Raw genomic sequence first — 15222 nt, 5'->3', positions numbered from 1 at the left:
GGGAGTACTTTCCCATTTCATGCGGCTGAGTTATAAATCCCTCCCTGCCTCCCCCCAAAGGCGTTCCTAGTGAAACTGGCAGCTCCTCTGGCAAAGAAGCCCTCTGAACTCGGAGTCGTTAGCAGCGCAGTAAGGGCCCTAACGAGAGCTGGCTCCTCGGAGCCGGGCTCCCCCCACGAGGGCGCAGAAGATGGGATGCAAATCCGGTGTCACTTCTCTAAGACAGCAGAGCGAGAGGACATCCAAGGAAAGGTCTCCCTCCACATGCACGTGGTGGCACAGAGAAGAGGGGGAGAACTCTGGCACGTGTTCATTGGCATCCCAAAGTTTCCCGACCCATGGAGGTGGCTCAGAGCGGGGGCTGAATGCCGTCCTGCGTGTCCCAGGCCTGATGCAGTGCCTCTGGCCTCTGCTGTCCTGCTCTCCAGTGGCTTTGTCCCCATCAAGGCTGGATGGCAGAGCCCTGGCCAGCTGCAGAGCTGCCTGGATTTATTCCCTTTCCTCCCTTGACCAGCTTTGCTCCGTGCCTTTCGGGCTTTGCGGCCGTGTGCCCTCAGAGGCAAGAAGAGCCGTGAGCGCCTCCATTGTGCAGGGCCTTGCAGATTAGCACACACACAAAGTGCTTCCTTGTAGCAAATATCTGCTGTAACGCGGTTATCTGCCCTTAGCTGACCAAGAAACCTTCAGTGACGAAGTGTGAGCACACACTGCCCTTGTGCAAAGCTGGCTGCTCAGTGTCAAAATAATGCTTTCTGAAAGGAAAGCCGTGCGCCTGCCCTTTTAATCTTTCCCAGCACCCTCATGTTGAAACAGCAGAAGCCTTGGGAAATGAAAAGAACTGTCTTTTAAGGGACATCAGGGCAAATGTTGCAGTTCTTTTTTTAGTGTTTCTTGGAGACTTGCCTTTTGCAGTGCCTTTGCTCTCTCCTGCCCTTGCTTCACTTCTGTCAGCTCGATAAAGTTGTGCAAAGGGAATTTTTTTCCTCTTCAAACAAAATCCAGCAGGCAGATCGGAACCCATAGGGAGAATCCTGGCCTTTTTTGTATCACTGTGCGCTTTGTCTTGCAGGGGTGAGCAGTGCAAGAGGCTGCTTTGGTTCCAAGGCTGCTTTTCGTATGGGCTTACCAGCAAGGTCTCTGGCTTGTGGGCACGGAGCAGACCTTGGCCAGCATCTTTCTCCGGGGCTGTTGCCCTCTGTGGGGCTTTCTTGCCCTGCACGTTTTTTTACAGCTCTCCATTGCAAAGTGCCGTGCAGCAGCTTTGACAAGTTAGGCAGACTCCAACTGTAGTTTTTATTTGGGTATATAGCTGGGGGTGAATTTGCTGTGGCTTCATTCCTCCCCGAGGCAAAGCATATTCTGGAAGCAGCGTCATTGGATAGCGTCTCCCTTTTTCTCCTGTCAGCCCCAACTGTTTGTGTTTGGAGTGGTGAGTTGACATCAGGGCTGGATTCAGCTAATAAGGGCTTCGCTGAGGGGAGATCACAGGGTGCGCCCCGTAATTAATCTTAATGTCTTCATCTAGACACGTGGACCCCCCCAAGTGCTCCCAGTAGCACCGCGTATTACTCACGGCTGACTATATCCTCCTCCATTTTCTGATGGGAACTCCACACCTCCGGGGACCTGGGGCACTGGGAGCTTGAGGAATTTACTGCGAGCTGCCCCTAACTGCAGTGCTAGTGGCTTTGTCCCACAAATGTGGGCATGTTGGTCCCCATCCTGTACTTCACCCTGTCTGTCTGCAGACACCTTAGTTGTACAAGTGGCTCTTGCCAAGGCGTGTTGTTCACAGGTTCATAAAATAACTCATAAGTGATACCTTACGGGTACCTGTATGGGGTCTGGAGCCCACTCACACGTGCAGCTTTGCACACCTGTGTTTTCCATCCTGGCCTTTGTGCAGATGTGTATGTTCTTCCCTTCGTACAGCTGCGGGCAGAGGCACACACGCTGCATGTTTGTCAGAGAAATGCCCTGTCCTGCCCGGTGCCACACAGCCTTTAAGCGATCCGCCAGCTGCAGCGCTACCTCAGAAATCCCTCCAGCTCCGCTACCCAGATGATCCATGGGGAACACAGCGTGATATTCTTGGCAGCGACAGCAGAATAAATAGGAAACGCTCAAGATCTCCTTCCTGCCTGGATCAGAGCTATTTTCCTCAAGATGGGACAAGAGCTTCGTTTCTGTGCAAGGCTTCCTGTGCTGCTCGTGCTGCTGCGAGCCGGCGATGCAGCACCAGCGTGTTAATGCTTTGGTCACTGCTGGCCCAGCTCCAGCGGCACACTGCCCCGGAGTGCTATTTATTGTTAGCTCCCGAGACGTGCCTTGGTGCTCCAGGGTCCCTGTGCTGCCTGTATCCAGTCCGCACCGAAGCGTAGCATGTAAGTACGGGACGGGCAGAGGAAATGTCTGAAGGGTGGCGGAATGCTGACACGGGAAAGGTGGCTGCCCTGTGATCACGCAGTGACTCTGCTGGCAGAGATAGGGCAGTCCAGGGAAGAAATTCTGCCAATTAGAGAGGGACAAGCAACATAAATGCCTGAAAGCCCCCAGCTCTGAGACCTCTGGGGAGGGGATTTACAGCTTTGCATCATGATGGCGCATTCTCTCCATTCAGCTCTGGGCTGGTGCAAAGACGTGCACGCACTGCAGAGCCCACTGCGCACAGATCTCAGTTGATCCCCAAGTTCCTTCCACGGTGTCTGCTGGAGTCTGGTTATCCTCCCTGAAACACCAACAGCTGCTTCACAGCTCGTGCAGCGTGGAGAGGAGAGTTCAGCCTCTCTCCTTCCATTCCTGCCTCGTGCAGTCTAGACTGGTGGGCTGGGTTGTCAGAAAAATTTGCTCTTCTGCACTGTCAGCCATCTGGGAACCCCGTCAAAACCCAGTGGATAGGGAACTGCAAGCTGTGCCGCAGAGAACAAAGCCTACCTCCCCGCTAGAAAGGTGGGAATCCCCCCTTTGCTTAAGGGCACTGAAGATGCAGATCTCTGCTTGTGTAGGTTCAGCTGGTAGTGAAGAGAAGTCGGCATTTCCAGGGTGCAGCTCATCTCCTCTGGAGGCCTGCACCTAAAATAAGCCAAATTAATTCTCCCCATTGATTGCAAAAGGAATCTAGGCAGCTAGCCCGGCTGTGGGGATCTACATCTACAGCACAGCAGAAGGCAGGGGTGGATGTGTCCCACCATGGCCCTGCACTTGGGCACTGCAGGGCCAGCGCAGCCCTCATCTGACCATCTGGAGCTCGACGTCCACGACTGCAACACAAAGATCTCCTCCCAGCCAGCTCTGAGCTCTCACTCCTCTCCTCCAGCCTCGTCCGCATCGTGGAGGTGGGACAGGACCCCGGGTTCTCCAGTGCTGCAGCTCGCTGTGGTTACGGGGGCAGCACTCACGGAGAATGAGACGCGCTTCACTTGTGGCAGGAGACAGGGGCACGTGCGTCGTCTCGGGTGCTCTGCTGGCTGCCGTTCTTAAACGCCCTAGCACGATCTCTTCCTCGGATTTGGCACCTGAGAGAAAAAAGAAGGCTAATCCAGAAGAAATACCTTGACTCTGCCCGTTCCCCCTCACCTTCCAGTCAGCTGGAAGGAGACCGAAAGCAAACGGATGGATGCTGAGGCTCTGCTCTGGATTTCACGAATGGATGAATGTAGAGAAGCAAGTGGGGATTTTGAGGGGATTTGGAAGCCTGCTCCGGGATTTGTCTGGCACGCTAAGCATTTATAATACTTCCAGCATTATGATAACATAATGCCAGCATGATTCGGGGCCCACTCCAGCTCTCGGTGAATAAAAAGCCTAACTCCTACCGCCATCGCTAGGAGAAGGATCCCACTTCTGAGAAGCTGTCGTGTTGAATAGCCCATGCTCCTGCCTCGCCCCAGTGCTACAAAGCAAAGGCTACGATGCTTTTGTGTGGTGCTGTGAATAAGTGGGTCTGGCTGCAGATGCGTGTGGGAGAGAGGGTGCTGAGCAAGCTGCACGCGTGATGCTGCCCTGGAGCAGAGCAGCGTGGCCTCTTGCGGAGAAACAAAGTGACAGTGCCGTGGGTGCTGGGCTGCCTCCCCCTGGGCTGCTCTATAAATACCGCTTGGTGCTGAGGCGTTCTGGCTGAACTCCGTGGATTTCTTGCTTTGTTTGCCCATCTGTTTTACAGCTTCTGAAGCTAGGGAAGGAATGTGTACCGACGCGTTTCTTCTAACACAGGTGGCCCTGTGGGGGCCAGGACTGTACTTGCCAGAGGCAAGTCCTTGGGGGAGTCCAGCGTACAGAAATGAGAGAGTGAAAACCAGCAAGTGCTGGGGAACGGCATTGCTCCTGCCACATGGGACCGGGCTAGGTGATCTGTGATCATTCCACCTGAATCCCGTAGCCTGTGGCACGGAGAGTAAATCTGGAGCTGTGCTGAGACACCGGTGGCCCCGCAGTGCTTCTGGCTCATGCTCTGCAATCCCTCCAGCCCTGCGGGCACGGTGTCTGCAAGCCCAAGGAGTTTGTGGAGTGTACAGGAGGTGAGCGCTGCTGCGCCGTGGCCATTAACGAGGTACATTAACCAGATGATGAGGGAGCGGCCTGACAGGGTTGTTAACTCCTGTCCCTCACCGTAACAAAGCTGTAAAACCCTCCGGAGGGATGCAGGCAGGAGAGCAGCGCCGCGCTCCTCCCTGGTTGTGTCCACGCTGAGAGAAGAGCAGCTTTGGAGGAGGAATTTCGCTAGAGACTGGGTGTGGTACCTGGAGCCTGTTTTGGCTGATGAATAAGCTGATATTTCTCCTGAATAATAGACGCACATGCTGGTGGCTGAGAGGCAGACCCAGGGGTGGGCTGGGTCCCTGAAGGAGGGAGCGAAGATTTACGGGGTACGGTCAGTCCTGTGCTGAGCTGGGGCTTGCTGCCTGCTGGGAGCCCCCCAGGGCTGTGCAGGGGTGAGGTGGGGACGGTAAAACCTGCGTGACTGAGGCACAGAGGGTGCCTGCTGTGTTATTTCGTGTCTCGTGGTCCGTATATACCACTGCCCAGCCCAGGTGCTGGGGCTGAGGCAGGTAAATAGTTGTAGTGTGTAATAAATACATAAACACAGTGCAGTTTTTAATTCAGCTGCCTTCCTGAGGTGCTTGTGAAGGGGAGGGGAATGGTGCTGGGATGAAATCCTAGTTTATAGTGGGGTCAGCAACCCGGGATATGTGTTTGCCAGGGCAAGCAGGCACGTCTGGGACAGCGCACAGCAAGGCAGGACCCCGGGAGCTTTGGGGTTTTTTTGGGAGGCAGTCGCCACGCGCAGATCAGCAGGATGCTTTGAGATGCTGCTTCACGCGGCGGTGCTGAGAGGCAGCCTCTTACTTCCCTGAGAGGCAGCTTCCACCTGACTTTCTAGTGGCACGTTTTGCTTCTGATTTGGGAGAGAGAAGTCTAATCTGGCACAGGCCTGCCATCCTGGAGAGGCTGCCAGCCGCTTTATGGCACCGCATGCCTGTGTGCTCCCCACAGCTGTGGGGAGACCTTTCCTGTACCACATCCACAAGGCTCGGCCCTAACACGTTCGTTTTCAGCGAGTGTGCAGCTCCTGCACTGCCTTCTGCTGAGGTTTGGAAACACGTATTGCTGTTCTTCAGGTAGATGAGCATCCTTTCTGGCATGGGTTTTGCCAGAAAAGTGTTGCAAGTGCTAAAATTTGGAGCACTTAAAAGCTGCAGTGGGGTCTGAGTGGTGAGGGTGGGCAGGACCAGCCTACCTGCCGGGGAGAGCGCGCTGTAGGGTGGTGGGGCAGGGGGAGGGATGCTGCCGGGCTTCTCTTGGGGCTGAGCACTGAGATTCAGGAGACTGTTTAGGAGTTTGGGAAGCAATTTGACCAGAGTTCAACTCATTCTTGGGTGTCTGGGTCTAAAGTCGCGCCTACCTTGGTTACTGGAAGTTCTGAGTTACTTCAGCTCTGGATTTCTCCGGGAGGACCAGGGAAGGGGCCTGGCAGGAGGGAACCGCGAACAAAAGTGCTCCAGGATGAATCCTTGGCACCCAGGTGGAGCTGTCTGCATCCTGGGGGTGGCGATGCTCTCTCTGCCTTCAGCCTGGCAGAGCAGCCTCAGGAAGACGCAAATCCAGCAGTAAAAGGTGCCTGTCCATAAATAAAGCCCAAAGGGCTGCAGGAGGGGGAGCTGCCAGTTTAATATGGAGGAGTAACTGGCCTCGGGGTTGTGAGGACACTGGGATTATTGTCACCCTCACCGTGTGAAGAGGTGCTGTGGTCAGGAAAGGATTGCACACCATAAACCTGCTGGTGCTGAGTGCTCCCGGGGCTTTGTGCTGGCGGGACGTGCGTTGGACGGGGTGAGCAGGGGACCTGAGCTGTCTCCCAGCTACTGCCCCATCCCCTGGCTTTCAGAAATTTGACAGCTGTGAAGCTCCTGGTGGCAAAGGATTTGTTACAATCCTCTGAAGCTCTCACCCCACGCATACACCTCCTTTCTTCCTCCAATTTATCTTTTAATAATGCTGCCAACGTTATTTCTCATCTCTGGCTCGTGCGCTCTGTGCTCTGCCTGGCAGTCCTTTTTGTCTCACCCAGGCATCTCGTACCATAGCGCCCTAATGGGAAGAGACTCTGGCTGCTGAAGTTAAGAACTTGTGCGACAGCCTGAGTCATTCTTGGTACGGGGCGGTGGGGAACGGGGCAGCAAGCTGGGCCTGAGCCCTTGGTCTGGGGGGGAAAGGGGCTGTGGGTGGAGTAGGCTGATGTTGGGATCAGCACAGGCACTCCCCTGCAGCTCAGGAGCACTTGTAACCACTTTTTAAATCTTCGGAAGCTCCCCAAAGCGGCATGGCATCGACTGGAGGTGGGAAGATGGGAAGCGAGGCGGTCTGGGGAGACCTGTTCGAAAGGGAACCTGTGGAGGGGATGGGATGAAATGAGGTCTCCGCTCCACACTGAGAAAACCCATACAGAGCGATCGAGGGAGGAAATTCTTCTCCTTCCACAACATGACGGTGACCTGGAGGAGTCACTGTGCCGAGATGTCCCCATGAACGTGCCACACACTCCGTTTCATAGCCTGGATTCTGGTTTCGTCAGGAGCCCCAGTCCCTCGAGCTGCAAAAAGAATTCAGGGCCACGAGCACCGCCGAGCCCTCCTGCAGGCAGGCAGCGCCGGTTTCTCCCTCTCTGTGTCTGCCACCGTTACCCTCTGGCTCGTTTTCAACTGAGTCAAGGAGTTTAGTAAGTTTGTCTTATTTTTAAAGATTAGTCATCTGTAGCAGAGACATTTGCAAGACTGACGGTTCCAATCAAATGACACGGACTGCTCTTGTGCTAAAGGTATTTGTTTAATTTTGCAAAAAGTAAAATAAACGTGAGAATTAAGTGTTCTGCATTGAGGTCCAGCGTAGGGAAGTGCAGGTGTGGTCTGGGTCGCTTGAAGAAGGTACCAGGCTGCCATGGCTTGGGTTGGGCAGCCCGAAGGGGGCGCAGCGGTGGGACTGTGACACGCTGTTGACACTCTCCGAACGCTGCTCCGTCCTTGGGCAGGGGGTGGCCTACCCCTCCGTCCCTGTCATGCGAGGCAGGTGACAGCCGTAATAACGATGCAATTTGCCTGGTTGATTTGAGCTGCACCATAATTACGGCATGATTACAATAATCTTAGTGCAGCCATTACAAAACCCTCCAGTTGCTCGGAGCTCCCCCAGGGCTTGTCCCGTGGCTCACCTTGCAAGGACAGCCCCGCGGGTGTCCGTCTGTCCACCCCGGCTGCGTCCCTCTGTGCCGGGTGGCACGTGCCTGCTTTTAGCCTCCTGCACACCAGAGCTCCCCGACGCTCAGACACTCACGGGGAGTATTTCCCTGTGTCCCAGCTGATCTGGGGGCGGGTTGGTGCCTGGCTGAGCAGGTCAAGCATTTACAGGTGGTGAGGATGCTCTTGGATCTGGCGCTGGGGAGCTGGGCAGCAGGCAGACACCCCTCAGGGTCTCTCTTCCCTGGGGGCTGCTTGGGCACCGCTTCTTTGACTTGGGCTGAGACCCTCTTGGCTTAATTCTGCCTCCAGCTCTCGCTTGGCTTCTTCGTTTCTCACTCGTATGGGTTTGGCCCTTGAGTAAGCCTAAAATGAGGAGGAATGACCTTCCCCAGGCACGCTCAGCAGGCCGTCAGCTTGGTGAGAGGTGTGCTGTGCCAGCACCTCAGGCAGCGGCTTTGTGCCACGGCCGTGTTTGGCCGCTGAGCCACTTGAGCCCTGTAATTCCTGCCCAGAAGCAGGGAGCTGTTCTCATCTCCCTTCGAGAGCAAGCAAGGTGCAGGTGAGCCAAAATAACTAAGCCGCAGGGGGAACCGGAGTCAGAACCGGGCTTGGATTGGAAGCAGGACAAACTGGTGGGTTCGACCTTTGCCTGGGAGTCAAACCGAGAGCCAAACGCACCTCCCTGGGCACTGCTGGGACGGCTGGGGGTTACTGGATCATTGGCACGTGGGTTCTTCTGCTGGTAGAGGAAGAGAGATCCTTTCCTTCCAAATGCCTCCCAAACGGCAGATGGGCCACGTTATCGTGACACGGCAAAGCCTGCAGGCTCCCGGGCACGTGGAGTTCGTTGTTCGCCGTGGAGGAAGGGGACGAGGGCAGAGCCACGGGAAGCCCCGGGTGCTTGCTGCCGGCGGGCGCAGTGGGGTTCGGGGGCCCTGCCGCGTCTCGGTGGTGACCGGGAATCGAAGGGAGGTGATTTTAAAATGACCATCCTGTTTCCAAGGAGAAGGTTGTGTAGCTTTGTGGCTGTGCTAATGGACTGCGGAGCTGCAAGCAGCGATTGATCGCGTTGCAAGCTGCTGTGTTATAGTTGGGCACTCGCTTTATCATGCCGGGTGCCCCCCCTTTCTGTTTCCCCACTGTAGCCTGAACAAATCGATGTTAATCCCTCGGTCCCATTAGTGACTTCTGCAGAGGTCACGGGCTGGCGGTCTCTCTGTGCCATGTAAAGAAGGCACCTGAGGGGGATGGCAGCAGGGGATTTTCTCTGCAGGTTGCCCCTGACTTCTGACTGCTAACCCGGGAGCTGAGCGAGCCCTGAGCGCCTCGCTGCATCTTCGCTGGATCCGACCCTCGAGGCCACAGGAGGGAAAAGCTGCAGGAAGGGCTCCTGTGATGAAACGAGTGGCCCTGTCCCTCCAAAAGCGCTGCTGCTAGGATGTGAATACATTTCTGCGGTGTGGGGCAGGCTTTGTTGCTCAGGCAGCAGCTACCAAGGGCTCTCGAGCAGGCTGCTGGAGCAGGGTGCAGCAGCCAGCCTGGAAAGCCGGGCCCTTTGTTGCAGGCTCGTCTGCAAGGAGAAGGTAGCGGGCAGTAAGGCAGGAACCGAGAGGCGAATTTATAGCACAGACGCTCCTCGGCTTGAATTATCTGCACGGCTGCTCTCAGAGCCTGTGCAATACAAAGCAAATAACCCAGGCTTCCGCGGCTGCCTCGTGAGCAGCACATGCTGCAGGGGGCTCCGTGGGGTGGGCGCATGGAGGAGACAGCACACGTGGATTCAGGAGCACGCCGCCTCCCCGAAGCAGTGACGGTGACGATGTGGCAGGGGACAACGCTTCTTGCTGCCTGTCCCGAGCACCTCTCCTGCAAAGCAGTTTTTTTCCTTCAGTGCTGTCTTCGGGGACGTGCACTTCTGACAGCTGGTGTTTTCAAAAGTAAGGAAGAATTTGGATGCTTGGGGAAAAAAATATCTTTTTTCCTCAGCCTTCCAAAAAAAAAAAGAAAAAAAACCCACCTTTAAGATCCTTGTTTGCTACTGAAAAAGAAGAAAAACGATGCTGTTGGAAACGAAACCCCCCGTTAACGTGTTTCAGGGTGCAGAGCGGTGGCTCGCTGCAGCAGGAGAGGGCCAGGTTGCTCACTAGCTCTGCAAGGCTTCATTTTTCCCCTTTTTTGTGCACTGGAGTCAGGTTATTAATAACTCTGTTACAATAGAGCAGGATTATTTTTTTTCAGAGGGTGGGGGAAGCGCTCGCTAATTAAAAGGAAGTGCTGGCGGCTCGGAAGGCAGCTCGCAGGTGCAGTCGGTGAGCTGCCTCCCAGCTGATGCTGAAGGTGCCCGGACCCCTCTGCGTCCCCCCACCTCGTGTCCCCAGTGATCCAAGTGGCTTTGGCGCGTGGGAGGCGAGCAGTGCCATCTCCAGGGCTGGAACTGGGAACATAGCACAGCCAGGAGATAAAAAAAAAATAGGGCTTGTGGCTTGCTGGGCATGGCTCTTCATGTTTGACGGTCATCTTCGTGAACTTTCACGGTTTGATGGGAGGCAGTTCCCAGGGTATCCCACCAGCCCAGGGCTCTCAGACGCCCAGGCAGGGCCCCACACCCTGAATTTCAGCACTGTAGGAAAGCCTGGGACTTCTCCCAGCCACTAGCAACAAAAGATGGGAGCAGGGTGCCGGTGAGGTTGTCCTTACTCCGCCGTTAGCAAGTGTTGCAGTCCTTGCTCTGACAGCCGTGCCAGTTACTCCATCGCCCGGCCGTGTCGTGCACGTTTAACTTGTTAGGCTTCCTTGGGCACAGGGAGCAAGGCAAGCCCGCGGGGAGCCTGGTGCTGGCCGGCCAGATCTGGCTCAATGATTCAGCCCTGCAGGTCCCGTGAAATCAGGGCTGCTGCTCAGAAAGGAGAGGCTCGGCTCTCGGAGCCTGACACCTCTGTTACAGGCGGGATCACACCACGCGTGTGCCTTCAAACCCTTTGGACAAAGCATATGCAAAGCCTATTGTGGAGCTGTGGAATTGAGACCAGTCGTGTTGAAATTGGGTCAGCCTTTGTTAATGTCACTTTTAAAAATCTATGGAAGCCAGCGGGGCTCAAAATATTCAGAGTAATGCACGGAGGTGGAAATGGAGTCCGGAAATACGTCTGCCTCTGCCAATATCGATGTGGTCTGAGCTGAGCAGAGCGGATATTTCAAGGTGTTGCTGTGTCACCAGTTCAGGAAGACTTCCTGGAGAAGGCCGTGAGAGAGCTGACGGCTGGGGCTGTTTGCTCAGCATTCACCCCCAAGCAACCTTAGGAAAGCCGAACAACTTTTCTTGGGTGCCGTCAGCATTTCTCCCGAGATAACAGCTCCCAGTTGCCTTGCTATTTTGGAAGCGGGCTGTAAGTCAAACAGCTTTTCATCATGATAGAAAGAGGGATGCTTTTTAAAAACCGTGTGTGAAGTGCATCCATTTATCAAGCAGCATTGGGCGCCGTAAAAGCTTTCTCATCCAAGACTTGAGTCAACCCACGGCTTCCCTGGCTTGGGAGGGAGGCTGGAACAAGCGCTGCCGATCCTGACGGATGGACCGGCGCATCCTGAGGGCAGCGAGCCCGGCGCCGCCTCTCCTACAGGCAGGAGCTCCTGCGTGGCCACGCCAGGACTGATGAGGCTCTCCCCGGCGCTAAGGGTCCTCATCAGCCCTACCGCTTTCTGGTGCCAAGTGCATGACACATTTTTTGATTGTGCCGTGCTTATCACAAGAAGATTGCAAAGCCCGTGTTCAATCCTCTTCAGAAGCACTGTAATAAAATGATACCTGCCCGTTTCGAGGCAGTCCCCTATACATCCTTGGAGCAACAAGGGAAGGAAGCGCAGCAGCTGTAGCTGAGGGTCCGTGAGAAATCCTGGAAAGCGTTTGGATGCGGCGCTGCGAGAACCTGCACAGGAAAGCAACCGCATTTAGGACAACGCATTAAATCTTTTAAGGATTTAACAGAAGATCCGTTTTGCTGTTGGAAGCGGCAAAATCTTGGGATGAGGCAGTGTCGTCAGCACGTGAGCAGTGCTGGCACATCTCCTGTCCCCTCCCCAGCTCCACCGGCACCTGCAAAGGCAGAGCAGCACGGGGGGATTAATGGGAGACGAGAAAGTTCCTGATGCTTGTTAAAATTTGGCTTAAGCTCTGAGACTCAAGGGTTTATGTGTTTTCCAAACTGGTGGGTGGCTCATTCTAATTCTGGATATGCAGTTTATTCACATACACAACTAATCCTTTTGCGAATCCTGTTAAGTTCTTGTTCTTCTTAGTGTCCTGTGGCAATAAGTTACAGAAACTAATTGTGCTTGTGTTGAGCTCCCTTGATCCACTTTGCTCATGCTTGCTTTAAATTCTGAGAGTTGATCTGAGAAGCTCAGTTATTTTTTTTATTTTTTTGTGATTTTTATTTTTTTTTGTGAGGTTATTTTTTTTTTATTTTTTGTGTTCTTGATCCCATTTGTTGCAACAGGGATCAGGGACTCAGGACTGGAAGGGGAGAGCAGGTCAAATTTTGTCTCGACTGTTGCAAGTTTGGGGAAATTCTGCAGTCTGTGCCCCGGTTTCTCCAACAGCTCGGGAAACACAAGCGCTGGCACCTGTGTGCACAGCCAGAGAGTGCGTGGGCAGGCCTGGGGTTCCCAGGTGGAGCTGGCCAAAAGAACCGAGTGGAAAAACAGCCTCCTAAAACCCAGCTTCCTTTCCCGGCTTTGCCAGTATATCTGAATTTTCTGTTTTTTTTGCAGAGAGGGAGGGAGGGAGGGGAGAAAGGAAGGAAGGAGGGAGGGAAGGAAGAAAGCAAGCAAGCACATATTATTTCTGTATTTTTAGCCAGAGGACTTATTTTAATTTTTTAAAGGAAAAAACAAATTCTGGATGAAGGGTTAAATAACCCCAGGAGAGGAAAAACACACTTTTTTTTTTCTTCTCTTTTTTCTTATATTTTTTCCCCATAAAAGCAAGTTAATGTTGAACAAAATTAGTCCTATTTGAAGACTGTGGCAGCAGGGCTCGTTATTCCTCAGGCCTCCCTGGGCGAATTTAACCTATTTTCCTTCAATCACCCTGACCTACGATGCTGTCCTGGTGCTCCCCGCCTGAGCTCCCCGTCCCTGCACAAAACGCCCCATAACGCCGCCCTGCCTGCCCTGCTTTGGGGTCTGCCGACTCCTCCTGCAGCCCCCGTGCTGTTCTGCTGTGGGTTTCCCACCGTGACGCTGCCGCACCTCTGTTTGGGGCATGGATTTGGGGTTTTCGGAAGAAGTTTGCAAGCATCTTGTTGAACAGGGACCGTGTAATGGTTGACACCCGCTGGAGTAACAGGTAACCACTTGGATTCCCATGGATGAATCCAGTTCCCCTCTCACCGGCAGAGTGGCAGAGGTGATCTGAAACATTTCCGACTCACTTTCGCTCCCTTTTTGGTTTGCAGCTGGAGCTCCGTGCCGTGCAGAGCAGCTCTAGCTGGTGCCCTCCCCCGGGGTGTGCTGCAGCCCTCGGGGGGCGCTGGGCTGCCAAGCCCCGTCCCGGCCGCCAAGGTGGGAAAACCTGGGGCTGAACTTTGCGCCCGTGATTAAATCCTCGAAGAATGAGCAATTCTGCGTGCTCATTACTCAGTTCTGGCGATGTTCTGCTTAATAACTAAACAGTAATTAGCTTCACAGTTTTGCTACTATACTTATAATAGTCCCCATTAAAGTTATGGGGGTTTTAGGCAGTTGTGGCTTACAGAGTAATTAACGAGCAAGAGGCTTTTATTACTACCTTTATTTTTTAGCCAGTGCTTTACAAGCCTTTTCTGCCAAACACCAAAACCGCAGGCAGGAGAGGAGGCTTCTGTGCCTGTCCCCTGCCCGCGGCGTGGAGCGGAGCCGGGCTGGGATCGGTGGCCCCAAAGCCCCCCTGCTCCCCTGTAGGGCAGAGGGAGCCTTGTAGGGCTCTCGTTTTCCCCCAGGGGTCAGGACCAGTTGCTATTTAAAGGTGAAAAAAACACAGAGTTTGGGTTTAGGGGATGCTTTTCCCAGGGGGAGAAGCTAGCAGTGAGAACACACACCGCATCCTGCAGCATCGGTGTTTGTTTTCCTCCGAAAGCTTTTGTTGTGGGATTTGGCAGTGTTTGTTTGATATTCCTGGCTGCTTTTGTAACGCAAGTAAATGTTTGGTGTGTTTGTTTGGGGGGGTTGAGTGTGTTTTTGTTGTGTTTTTTTTTTTTTTTTTTTTTTTTTTACATCTGGACAATATTTTTCCTTCGGTGACTGCTGTTCATATACGAGCTCGGTGGAAACAATCCTTCAGTTTAACACGTTCCAAATCACTTCTGCTCAACGTGGGAAAACCACGGAGGAATGGCACTGGGGCTGCTCAGCCTCAGAGGGAGAAGGAAGGGAAAGCTGCCTGTAAACCAGATTACAGATCAAATCGGCGTTTCCTACGGTAAGTGCCAGAGCTGACGCCAATTAACGTGATTTAAAAAAAAGAACCTTCCGCGTTTAATAATCCGACGCGTTGCTAGCACATGGCTCCAGGATTTATTAAAGCTTTCTTATTAGATGAGTGCCCTTTTAATATCACCGTGCCTTGACACCATTGCCCTCTGCCGGAGGATGTGAAATCTCTGCCACCGTGTGGCTTGCAGCGTGGCAAACGTGTTTCTGGCAAGGAAAGGCTCTCCGAACTGTGCAAACACCCCTGTTTTAGAAATATTTTAACTCCCAAATTGCTTACATTTGAGCTGGTGATTTGTGCATTTTGCTTTAATTTTCAAACCTGGAAAAAAAAAATGCTTTCTGTAGTGGAAAACAGAGTGTGTCTTTTAATTACTTCATGTTTAAATTCGTTCCCCCTCCTTCTTTTCCTGGTGGAGGTGGAGATGGCAGAAGCCTAAACCAGACAATCTGGGAAAAGCCAGGTTTTGTTCTGAGCATTTCAGTGGGGAAAAGAGAGTGGTGTTATGGTGGGGCACGAGGAGAGGGAATGCCTTGAAGAGGGGCACAATTTTCCCCGGCCTGATGCTTGGCTAGCCTCACCCGTGCCATGAACAGCAACAAAAATCCTCGTTCAGCTTTGGCAGCGAGGGGTTTTGGGATGCAGGGCGAGCCCTCTGTTCTGGGCCGTGAAGCTGTGACTTTTCTCACCAGCAGTGTGAAATCGTAGGCGAGCGCATGTTTCCTAGCTGCTGTTGTTCGTAGCACAAAATGGATTTCACCTTTCGCAGCCTCAGCAGGTGATGGGAGCGGGAGCGTGGCTTTGTTACAGCACAAGGAGCGCTGCCCTGCCCTGAGGCCCTCGGCTGGATTCGCTGGTAAAGGCAGCAGCCCCCAGTGGATTCTTACGGTGTCCTTCAGCCGGGCTTCTCAGGGTCACCCATAAAATCCCAGTGCTCAAGGAATTAGCAGCGAGCAAACGCCTTCGGTGCGGAGCAGAGTTCCCGGTGCCGGCGGGCAGCGCGGGTGCGGAGCCGTGGGT

Source organism: Cygnus atratus, chromosome 22 (genome assembly GCF_013377495.2).
Source record: "Cygnus atratus isolate AKBS03 ecotype Queensland, Australia chromosome 22, CAtr_DNAZoo_HiC_assembly, whole genome shotgun sequence".
In the NCBI taxonomy this organism is placed as follows: domain Eukaryota; kingdom Metazoa; phylum Chordata; class Aves; order Anseriformes; family Anatidae; genus Cygnus; species Cygnus atratus.
Note: the sequence above shows the minus strand (reverse complement) of the source record.